Source organism: Mercenaria mercenaria, chromosome 2, assembly GCF_021730395.1.
Source record: "Mercenaria mercenaria strain notata chromosome 2, MADL_Memer_1, whole genome shotgun sequence".
Lineage (NCBI taxonomy): Eukaryota > Metazoa > Mollusca > Bivalvia > Venerida > Veneridae > Mercenaria > Mercenaria mercenaria.
This window is the reverse complement of record NC_069362.1, coordinates 119,496,948-119,509,134: the sequence shown is the minus strand read 5'-3', so window position 1 is coordinate 119,509,134 and position 12,187 is coordinate 119,496,948. Positions and strand designations below refer to the sequence as shown.

The following is a 12,187-nucleotide window of genomic DNA, read 5'->3' as shown; positions in this document are numbered from 1 at the left end:
TTATAAGGAAAAGAGAATAAATGGCATGAACTTTGTGTATAATTTTACATTTAAAAAAAAATACACTTCTTAAATGCATAAGAAATGTAAAGTCTTTTTAATGTAAAATTGGTTCTTTTTGAATGGCCCCAAAAGTTTCAGAATGGCCCCATGTTTTCAGGGTAGATGGGCCATGGGCCCATCATGCTGAAATCCTCGGCAGAACTCTGATTTTTAATAATATGACCTGGTAATAAACACATTTTCAGTGTAAATGTTAAATTAATGTCAAAAAATCTTTAAAAAAGGCAAAATACCTTTTATATGCTTGAACAACTCTGTAACTTCCTTGTTTATCCAGGTATGGTTTTTAAAATATGAAGTTAATACAAGCTTGCTGTGAACAAAATGTATTTATCTGTAAAATCAGATCTCCTTGGTTTATTGTCATAGCAACAGAGTATGCATACCATATTTAAAAATGACAAATGAGTAGCTACTACTATTGCTGGCTCATGTACTTTTGCAGGATATATAAAATGGCTGCCATTGACTGAAAATTTCATATCTGATATATCGACTGATAAATATCAGAAATGTATTGTTTTAATACTGAAAAGTCCATCATGCGGTTCATGAGAAGAAGTTGTTTCAAGGTATTTCTATTTTTAACTCTAGCAGCCCCTAAAAGGGGCCAAGAGCCCCCAATTGAACAAGGTTGGTGGAGCACCTTATAATGGTGTTACCAATCAAGTTTGATGAAGATCCATAAGTGGTTCATGAGAAGGAGTCTTTTCATGGTATTTCCATATTTAGCTCTATTGGTCCCTAAAAGGGGCCTAAGTGCCACAAATCAAAAAAATTTGAGAAACAACCTTATAGTGATCATCTAGACCAGGTTTGATGAAGATCCATCAAGTGGTTCATGAGAAGAAGTTGTTTAAAGGTATTTCTATTTTTAACTCTAGCAGCCCCTAAAAGGGGCCAAGTGCCCCCAACTGAACAAGGTTGGTGAAAGACATTATAATGATGCTACAAATCAATTAAGTTTGATGAAGATTCATCAGGTGGCTCATGAGAAGGAGTTCTGACTTTTAATCTGGTAGCCCCTGAAAGAGCCCAATCGTCCCCATTTGAACAAAATCAGGAGAGGACCTTAAAATAATGCTACAGACCATGTTGGGTGAAGATCAGTCTAGTTGATCATGAAAAGAAGTTCTAACTTTAGCTCTAGAGGCCCCTAAAAGGGGTCAAGTGCCCCCACATGTATAAAATTATGAGAAGACTTTCATAACAATACTACAGACCAAGTTTAATGAAGATCCATTGAGTAGTTCCTGAGAAGTCTTTTAAAGTTTTACCCCATTTAAACAAACTTGGGAGAAGAACTTATAATGATGCTACAGATTAAGTTTGATGAAGATCTTTTACTACGCTTTGCAAAGTTGGTTAGAGTTTGGAAGTTTCCGCCGCAGTCAAAACTCTGATCCATAAATAGATTATATGACATTTTGACACTTCACCACGCCTATTGTGTAATCGGTAATGAAACATGTAAAACACTGGAATCAAATACACACAGTAGCCAAACTAATCTTTGAGATTTTGTACTGATATTTTCACCTTTTGCGCAATGGGTCTGTCCTGCACACAGGTGTTCATCATAGATGGCTAGACGGAACCTCAAAGTTTGAAAACCCTCCGAATATATGAGAACAACAATGTTTTGAGAAAGTCTGCTTTCTGTTTTTGCTTTTTTTCAGAGCCGCCAAAAGGTTGAGTAGAATATTATGTAGTCCTGCACAAGCACAAGACTAGTCAGCATAGATCTATTTACTGGAATGCTTATATGCTGTAATGTTATTAAATTTGATTGTCGTGGGAAAATGGGGTAAATACAAGATTTTGAGGGTGTGTGAAGCATTTACACTTTAATTGAAAAGAACAACTTCAAATAAATTCAACAAATTGAACAACGGTAATATTCTGAACATGTACATGATGTACATGAAAACAAATGTTTCTTTTAAAATCATGTCTTACTCTCCATTAATTACGATTTTTGTAATAAGCACAAAGAAAAACAACCCCTTTCAAACATGGTCGAGTCCGATAGGATATGAGACAGCCAACACTTTATTTGTTTACGAACGACACCAATGGGTAAAAGGGGCAATTACAATTTTGAAATTGGGCAGTTTTTTTTATAGAGTTTAAGAAATGTTATATGTATCTCCTAACATTAAATATATGTCTTATACATGTCACGGTATAGAACCTGAATATTAAAATGGGGAGAAAATGTGTAGGCGGCCGGATAGCTCAGTCGGTAGAGCATCGAAACGGTATCCCGAGGCCCCGGGTTCGAGTCCAGGTCTGGCTGCACATTTTTCTCACCCTGTGACATTTGGTGCCCAACGAGGGACCGTGACGGCATGACACTGGTTAGTCTCCAATGCCTGTAATTGCTTATATGTAAAGAACCCGCTGAAATTCGAGGACGAATTTCAAAATGGTGGGGAAATATGTCATGGTATAGAACTTGAATATTAAAACGAGGAGAAAATGTGTAGGCGGCCGGACAGCTCAGTTGGTAGAGCATCAGAACGGTATTCCGAGGCCCCGGGTTTCAGTCCCAGTCTGGCAGCACATTTTTCTCACCCTGTGACATACATTTAGGTAAAGTATTATAAAAAGCATTATAACTTTGCATACAAGTTTGATGTGTTTATATTTCTTTACTCAATCAAAGATTGACCTGTCGCCCCAATGCCAGGTTTTGTATTGCTACATTTTCCCACGGATGCAGTGATGATTATATTTTGAGCGAGAGTAACACGTTTCTAGCCATAAAACAGATTTAACGCAGACATGTAACTGAAGTTATGTTAATCAATTACTTTCAGTCGCTTGTCGTTGTACTTTGGGCGTTACAGGAAATCTATTTTTAGATCACGTTATCTCGATTGCGGCTACATGAAACTTCTTAAACTCTTACCAATTTTAAATAGCGTAGTAGTGGCTCATCAGAAAAAGTTGTTTAAAGGTATTTCTAATTTTAGCTCTAGCTCTAGCAGCCCTTAAAAGGGGCCAAGTGCCTCCATTTGAACAAACTTTTAATGATGGTACAGATCAAGTCTGATGAAGATTCATCATCGAAAGTTTTTTAAAGATTTCTTTTCTATTTTTAGCTCTAGCAGCACCTAAAAGGGGCCATGGTGAACCATTTGAACAAACTTGATAGAGGTCCATGCAAGAATGCTGACTGCATGACCAAGTCTGGTGTACTTCTAACCAGTAGTTTCAGAGGAGATGTTTAAGTAAAAATGTAGCTAAAAAATTTCAGCTCACAGATGTTTATATGCTGTCATGGATGCAACCCTCAGAAAAAAAAAATTACATGTCAGTTAAGTTATTAATTATCAGGTAGCCAGAACTAGTAAAAATGTTGACGCAGGATGACCATGACGTACGATGGATGCCGGATTATCTAGTCAAAATGATACGACGTTAAAGTAGATTGTTTTATATTTGTGACGGGGCAATCTAAAGGTCAAAACTTCAAAAAACCAAAATAATGGAGGATAAATCACAGTACATAGTCGTGTAAAGTCATTGGTTTTATCGCTTAAGCAAAGGCTGTGAGGAATTGATTCCCCTTTCCATATATGTAGTTTTATTTGAATTTATGGCCAATTCGTAACATAATTGGCATTTAAACCTATAGCATGTAAAGTGTCGGCAGCGATGAAGATTTCATCGGAAATTTCCTCCACTATTTTTGTCTTTTGTGAGTGTTTGACACGAGTGGGGATATAGGAGAGATCGCCGTGACGTCACGCATTAACATCTGTTTATCTGGTGGTGGGCATAACAAATGTTTTTATATCGTTCGTATATGCATGGGATCAGAATTTTTAATTCTTAATAGTTATCTTTTTCGCTCATTTATGGATTTTCAAAATTCAAAAAGTTTTGAAACACTTACAATTTTCATATTTTCGTATTCAAATATATTTTCTAAATTAATAACGGCTTTAAATGACAAATAATTTTAATAGCGGTGTAATGATGTTCAAAATTTTTAGAAAAACACTGTAAGTTAATTTAAGCATTCATAATTAATCCATTTTATTTCGAAATAGTAATTAAAAGTTATCAATAAATTGCTTGTTTTATAAACTTTCCATTGATCAAATAATCATTGATATAATTTGCGTTTTAAGAAAGTTTAGATTGTTAAAAAACGATACTGTCTAAAAAAAAACATGGACGTTCGACGTCTGCCCACCCGATCGCTCTCTTATCAATTCTAAAAATAGAAAATACAACGGATTTGTATACAAACACGATCTCTCCTATTATGATATGAAAAAATTCTCTCAAAATTTCCTAGGATCGCGTCAAATTTGTGGGGCTACCGGATCATCCACCTATACTAATAGCTCACCCTGAACAAAGTTCAGTTGAGCTAAAAAGTAACATACGTAAAAAAATTAACACTTATTGATAGAATGCAGAATAGTACCTGCCAGTTTCCACTTAGGCATAACGAAGTATATTTACAACGAAAATATAGTGACTTTAGAAATAAATGTCACACTACTTCAGAAATTAAATTTAGATTTTTCACTTCACAAACCCCAGATGATATTACAAACAACAAAACTTTGAAGTTTCAATGAAATAATATATTGATTCAATAACTTTATTTTAGTTTAAAGTTTCAGATTTTACACAGGGAGTCTATGATAAAGTCCGAGTAAAATGTAATCAATACCCAAGTGAAATTAGTATCATTCCACAATGTTTTGGACATGTTAAAATTATGAATCAGTATTCCAACCTCCGCGCAGAAATCAATTTACTGTCCCAATAAGGGGAAGTAACACTGTGGTGAAGCCCGGGAAAATGGCGTAATTTTCACGAGGGGAAATAATTATTATGTAACTATGAAAAGTCGACAAAGTAGGATGGTCGCCCTCGGGAGGGGGGTCATTCCCCTCGTAATCATTTTCCTCGATCAAAATAACCTGAAATGAGTACGGGAAATGAAGCTTTTTGGTGTACTACACAGTAAGGGAATATTTTATAATTTTGCTTTTTAGTGTAATTAAGCCTTGATGTTTTGTGCTGTTGAGTGTCGTAGAGTAAAAAGCTAAATGGAAATATAAAGTGAATTAAAATTGGTTATTGAATTTTTGTTTAAAGCTATCCTTTTATAAAAGAGTGACAGCTTTAAGATAAGTGATACTCAACAATGATCCTATACGCCACACATCCAATAGTCCCGTTATCCTGTTATACTACCCCTCCGCTAACAAAAGCTAACCTTTCACCCATGGCTTTGTAGAATACTGATTTGCTTCATTGCACTTAGTCTTTATGCATCGATATATTTAGACATGATATGATATATATATGCAATAAATTATCTTTGATAATTACATCTATTGTTTCAGGTTAGTACTGTTATGATGTTCATTCCTAGATCTCTGTAACATAAACTTTGTGCAGCTAGTCTAATTAGTATATTCTATAAATAATTAGTCATGAAGAAAGCTTTTGTAAATAATCATAAACTATCAAAGTATATGTTACTCTATACCATTTACTTGTTTGTATGAATACTGATTTGCTTCATTGCATTTAGTCTTTATGCATCGATATATTTAGACATGATATGATATATATATGCAATAAATTATCTTTGATAATTACATCTATTGTTTCAGTAAGTTGCAGTTGAGCCATTCCCAAAGCGAACCCATCATCTACCAAACAAAAACTTTGATGTAAGGGTATTAGCTAGCCCTTGGCAAAATAGCCCTTCGTCATGAGCAACGAGTTATCAGTTACCAAAAGTAGGTATTTGATATAGACTAAAGGTCGCAGATGACCACCAAACATACAAGGTTTTAACAAAATATTTTGCTTCACATTTTCTGCTTTAATTTCATTTAAAAAAAGTCAACATAAAATAAATAGTTAAATAAAGCTATGCAGAACTCTTCATAGTAAATGTTCCAAAAATATACATGTACTGTATAGGAAGACATGATACAAATATAAAGGCTGAACTTTAAATATCATAGTGGATCTAGCATATATATAATTCAAGCACAGATATGAACTGCATATAAATTAAGCCAAAATGAAGCGCTTATAAAGTAATCAAGCACAAATAAGTGGTACATATAAAGGAGCAGGGTAACAAACATAACTATGACATATCAACAGATTGTCAGTATTAAACTGGTGCAGGCTTGCACAGTAACATCAATATGAAAACATGCATACTAAAAGGGGTCAGAACAAAACAGTATAGCTTATCCCTACCCGCACCAAGAGTTCAGTAGACTCTTAAACTGGTCGAAATTGCTTTCTTCTATAAAATGATGTGGAAGAGAATTCCATAATTTGGCAGCGATGTGAGAGGAAAGAGTTGATACCATACCCTGAAGTTCTTACCTGCGGCTGTTCCATTGTATCTAAAAGAATAATTTTGCTTTTTAATATTGATAAGATCATGTGAATAACTTATGATCCTGGTTTGTTTGTGCTCTTAAATGTGATCTTAAAATAAAGAAGTGGAAAACCACAGGTCGCCCAACACGAAGACTTCAAGATCTTCTATGGTCTTCATTCTGATTTAAGGGGTGATTGGGGACATTTATGTCAAGACAACACTGTATATAAGAAGTGTAATCACTGTAGATAAAACGGAGAACCATTTCTGAATCTTATAAATCTCTTTGATGTTGACCTGCCCACAAAAGAGCCAAGTAAGAGGACACTACGTAAATTTGAAAAAATAAATGAGTGATAAATGCTTATAATTTACTCAGTCGGTATAAGTACTTTCCAATTCTTTTTAGGGCATTTAGCTGAATGAGGAAATTTCCAACACAGAAAGCCACGTTCCAAAAGCGTAGCCTCCCCAATCGTTAACACAGCACGCAGACGTGCACACGACGACAAACACACTATCATACAAAGCAAACACACTAGAACAAAACGAACAATAAAGGAACAGAGTGGTACACCGCCTTCGAACGGTCAGTGTTAAAACCACCATCGGAGAGCTTAAACTGGTTTATGGTACACCTAACCTCACTTTTACCCCCACCATGTTCCAAAGTCACAGGACAGTGTAAATAAAAGTTATCCCTGCAAGGTAAAAACTCTGTACATAAGTTAGAAACATATACATCAAAATTAAAGCTTAAGACCAATATTTACACCTTAAAGTACCACATTATTCTTATACTGAATACTGATATTATCAAAACTAAAACAAATGTTTTTTTTTGTTTTTTTTTCTGTTTTGTTACCAAAGGATATGGCTTGAAATTTATCTGGGTTGGCTTTCATTTGATTATATGTAAACCAGTTAACAAGATCGAGACATACTATCTGATTCTAAACTTCTTACTACATTTGAAAGACCATGGTCTGCATGCGACAATGTATTATCATCTGTGTAATTATATAAAACACAATGAAAATATAATTAATTGAAATATTAAACAGGACAGGGTTGATATAGAGCCCAGTGGAATGGTTTTACATATTACTTTAGAATCACTAGTAAGAGGTTAACACATTGCTTTCTGTTATGTAGACAGTTTTTACTAAATTCAGAGCAGATTCAGATAGACCACTTTTGATTGCAATTTAGGAAGAAGTAAGTCATGTGGCATGCAGTCAAATGCCATAGAAAGATCCATTAAAATTGCGGCCACAAATTTATTTTGGTCCCATGCTAATGTCCAATCCTCAATGATATTTAAAGGGTACTTTGGAATCCATAGCTAAGTATAATTCCTGGGAGATACGTGTTAAATACGTATCCGGGATTTGTCAATGCCCATTTTTTTGCGCAATTACTGTTATGTTACAAACACTAGTTAAATTGTAAATTCGGATAATTTAGCAGACACACAGTGAAATGAACACTTTGCCAATAAATTATTTATAGATACATCAAACAATTCGATTGTGATGTGCTAGATATCAGTTGCTAAATAAGTGATAAAGTTTTATCAGATGAAATGGTGAAACAACTGAAAGCAGCGGACATTCTCCAGCATTTGAAATAATTCATTACTGGCAATGGTTTTGGTGGTTTAAATCAATTTTTTTACTGAGACATTATGAGATGGGAAGATTGAAAGTGTTTTCAAGAGTAGAGTTATATATATGTTATGGTATGAAAGTGTTTTCAAGAGTATAGTTATATATATGTTATGGTATATATACAAGAAAAAATGTACATTTCTCCGCGCTGAAATTATTTTTATTTATGAAAACATCTAAATTTTACATGGAATAACTGATACAGTTATGGTTATTCCAGATCTTACATATAGACCATGTGCGGCTGAAATTAAATTTTAGTAAATAACATACAGGTATTACCAAATATCTTGGAATATTATTACTTGGCGTTTCTATTTTAAAGTATGATACATAGTTTTATGATTTTTGGTAACTTATATTTCCCGCCCATTTTTAATTAAGTGATAAATAGTAGTGTTCTAAAAATAGTCAAAGTACAATAGTTAGCATGACAGCCGATACTTACGAAGGTTGTTTTTATATCATTATATCCTAAAGAGCATACAAGCAAAATTTTAGAAAATTCTCTGTGCTACAACTTATTCCCGGATAGATACGTCTTTAAAGTGTCTGTCAAAAAATACATAATTATACTTGTCCGTTCATTGCTCTTTCAAAGAATTTGGACAAAACCGGTAAAATGCTAACTGGCATGTAGTTACCTTTCTCTAGTGTGCTTTTCCTTTTTATGGATTGTGGCTACTTGTACAATCTTTAGATTTCCTGGCCATGGAAAGGACGATAACTATAATAATTTTCAATCATATTAATAATAAATTGGGTGGTTTTCTCCGATGTGCTTGGTAACATCAACAGAATTTTTTTCTTCGTTTGCTTTGGGATTAACGCCATTTTTACAACAGTATTTCAGTTATGTAACAGCGGGCAGTGAACCTAACCAGTGTTCCTGGATTCTGTACAAGTCAAACCTGTTTTCCGCAAGTTACTGCCACGCCACGGAGAACGCATGACCCCCAATCCGTATATCTGCACTCTACCTATTGAGCTAAGCCGCCGGGTTCAAAACATTTTTAAAAGCATTTCAAATTCGCTGCTGGTCATTAATCAATGTATTATTTTCTTGTAAAATTACATCTTTTTGAAAGAAAGACCCTTTATTTGCTACAAAACAATTTGCTAGTTGGCCAGAAATCCTTTGATTTAACGACGTCAAGACATCTTTTAATGAAATAAATGTAAGCTGATTTCCACCTCAGTTTTGTAACCAAATTACGCTGCTTCCTAAAAGACCCCCACATTTTACCACTTTCATCTTTAACAAATTTATTATGAAGTTATCCCTTTTTTGATAACTGTCTCAACAATGTGACCAGTGTTATCGTTAACTGTATCCATTTGATCGAAGTATTGCTTGTCGATGATACTAGAGTAATTTCAGATGTAGTCATTGCTTCCACACCAGCTGCTATAACATAGCTAGCAGACACACTTCGTTGGTGTTTAATATTGTATGATTATCAAATATCTCAAACACCGAGCAGCGATTACCATGAGCATGAAAATCATATGGCTGTTGGGACAAATTGAAATATTCATTTCCTCTTTTCCTGTTATTTTATTTTCTTCATTTTACAATCCACTTTAGACTTAAATCTCTAAAAAAATTCAAAACAATTTCAAGCACCATAATCTAATCTCAAATGATGAAGAAAATAATTTACCAACATCTTGTGGTGCCTAACTGAATGGGGAAACAACTATGTAGCAGATTGCACAAACATGACAGCAATACTTGTACTTGTTCAATTTATTTCATTTCTAGCTCACTTAGTGCGCAATGTCAACATTTTCCTTTAAACAACATCTCCTCCTAAACCACATGGCCAATTTTGATCAAACTTCACAGGGATGTTCCTTGGATGGTCTTCTTTAAAAAAAATCAAAGAACTGCATACAAAACTCTGGTTGTCATGTCAGCCGAAAAGAAAAACTTTAAAATTCTTCTTCTCCAAAACCACAGGTCCTAGGGCTTTGATGTAACATCATCTAGTGGTCCTCTACCAAGATTGTTCAAACTATCCCCCTGGGGTCAAGTATGGCTCTGCCTCGAGGGTTACATGGTTTATATAGACTAATATAGGGAAAAAATGATATTTGGTATGCAGCATCATCTAGTGGGCCTCTACCAAGATTGTTCAAATGATATCACGAGGGTTAAATATGGCCTCGCCCTGAGGGTCTTGATGATTTGAATGCGATATTGTCTACGAGGGTCGTTCAGTTCTTCTATTTACAATTCTGCAGATGACCACACGCTTTCCTTTAACCATTAAGATATAAATGTGCTTAAAACGACTCTTCAAGAAGAAAGTATTAATATGATAAACTAAGTTGAGAATAATCTTATGCAGACAAATTCAGACAAGTTCCAGGCAATATGCATTGGAAGACATGCATCTGATAATATCACAAGCTTTCAAATATTAGACACAAATATACCTTGTGAATCTCATGTAAATCTACACTACTTGAAGTCGAAATTAATTAACTCTACTAAATTTTAGAGTTTAGATTTCGTAATAAAGCAGCAAGACAAATAAATTTATGAAAAAGGTTAAGCCACTTTTTAAAAGAATGTTTCATAAGATCGAATTTCAATTACTGTCTGTTAGTTTGTCTCTTTTGTAGTAAAGAAAATACAATAAGTTAGAAAAATTACAACATAGGGCTCTGAAAATTGTATTTAATGATTACACATCTAGTTATGAATCACTGTTAAGCAAAGTTGATATGCCAACACTTAACATACTATTAGGTAGAATAAGACTTATTGCGTTGGAGGTTTTTAAAAGTTTAAATAAAATTTCTCCTGTATATGTACAAGAACTTGCTTCAGTAAGATCATCTAATTACAATTTCAGATACACGAACACTCTTGAGGTACCCAAAGTAAGCACAATCACATACGGTAAGAAAAGTTTTCGCTTCGATATGTGCAGACTATTGACTTGCAGATAAACAAAACTAAAAAATAAATAAATACCGGTACAGCAAAACAAAAGGGATAGATATATAGCAGGGTATCAAAACAAAAGAAAAACACAAAGCAGACTGGGTATAATTCAGGTACACATGGAACAAGCACACTTGTGACCACTCCAAGTCTTGATCAGTCGCTTGAATTCCTTATGTGTTACATGTAACTTCGTTTGAAAGACTGTTCCAGACTTGTGCAATGCTATCTTTTAATTCCTTAAAATTTCCTCAATCCTGAAGGCTTTGCAACCGTTAGGCATGGCGTAACTGGTCAATTATCAAGTCATTGCTAAATGCCAGGGCTCAGTAAAAAGCAGCAAGGGTGAAAAACAAAAAAAAACTCAAAAATGATTGTCAATGATACAAGTTAATTAATAAGTGCACTACTGAAAGACTTCCTGTATTATTATTGAAATGTTTTAATGAAGAAAAATCATAATAATCAAACATGATATATTTTGAGGAATGTATAACTCTTGCATTGTATTGGTAAGATAAAACTAGAAATGACCCTATATCGCTCACCTGTTAAACTTGGCCTTGGAATCATCAAGATATACATTCTGAACAAGTTTCATGAAGACAGGGTCATAAATATGGCCTCTACAGTGTTAACAAACGCTTCTTTTGAATGGTGACCTAGTTTCTGACCGCATATGATCCAGTTTCGAGCTTGTGGCAAAGACCCTAGAATCCTAGATGGAATCTAGCCAGTTTTCAAATGGAACGGAGATCTAATTGTGACTTAAGTTGTGTGTAAATGTGGTTAAAATCAAATGTAAAATGTCACACCCGTCGTGTTCACAATGTAAAAATTTACAAATTTTGGCTCTTTCAGGGGTCAATCAGGGACCGTAACTCCGGAACTTATGATTGAATCTGATGGATTCATCATGGAATCCAAGATCTATTGTGATATTTTGCAGGTATGTATCAAATTAACCAATAAATGAAGTCTCTATATGGCTGTAAAAGCCAAAATAGCAAATTTTGGCCCTTTAAGGAACCCATGTTGAGATATTGCCAGTTTTCGGAAGGAACTGAGACATTATGCCAATACAAGTTGTTTGCAAGTTTGACAGATACGGAC

At 34.4% G+C, this 12,187-nt stretch overlaps 1 protein-coding gene across 4 annotated transcripts in view; it reads right to left on the bottom strand.

Moving 5' to 3' along the window:
- Positions 1 to 4,863, bottom strand: part of LOC123565021 (paladin-like) — a 319,425-nt gene extending 314,562 nt beyond the window's left edge. For 2 of the 4 annotated variants that reach the window (XM_053537674.1, XM_045359004.2), the window contains exon 1: positions 4,760 to 4,863. The gene's annotated coding sequence lies outside the window, so the exon portion shown is untranslated. Of the gene's footprint in view, positions 1 to 296; positions 380 to 4,759 lie in introns of those variants that run through there. The other 2 variants (XM_053537676.1, XM_053537675.1) reach the window with 2 other exon arrangements.
- Between the last annotated feature and the right edge of the window lie 7,324 nt (positions 4,864 to 12,187).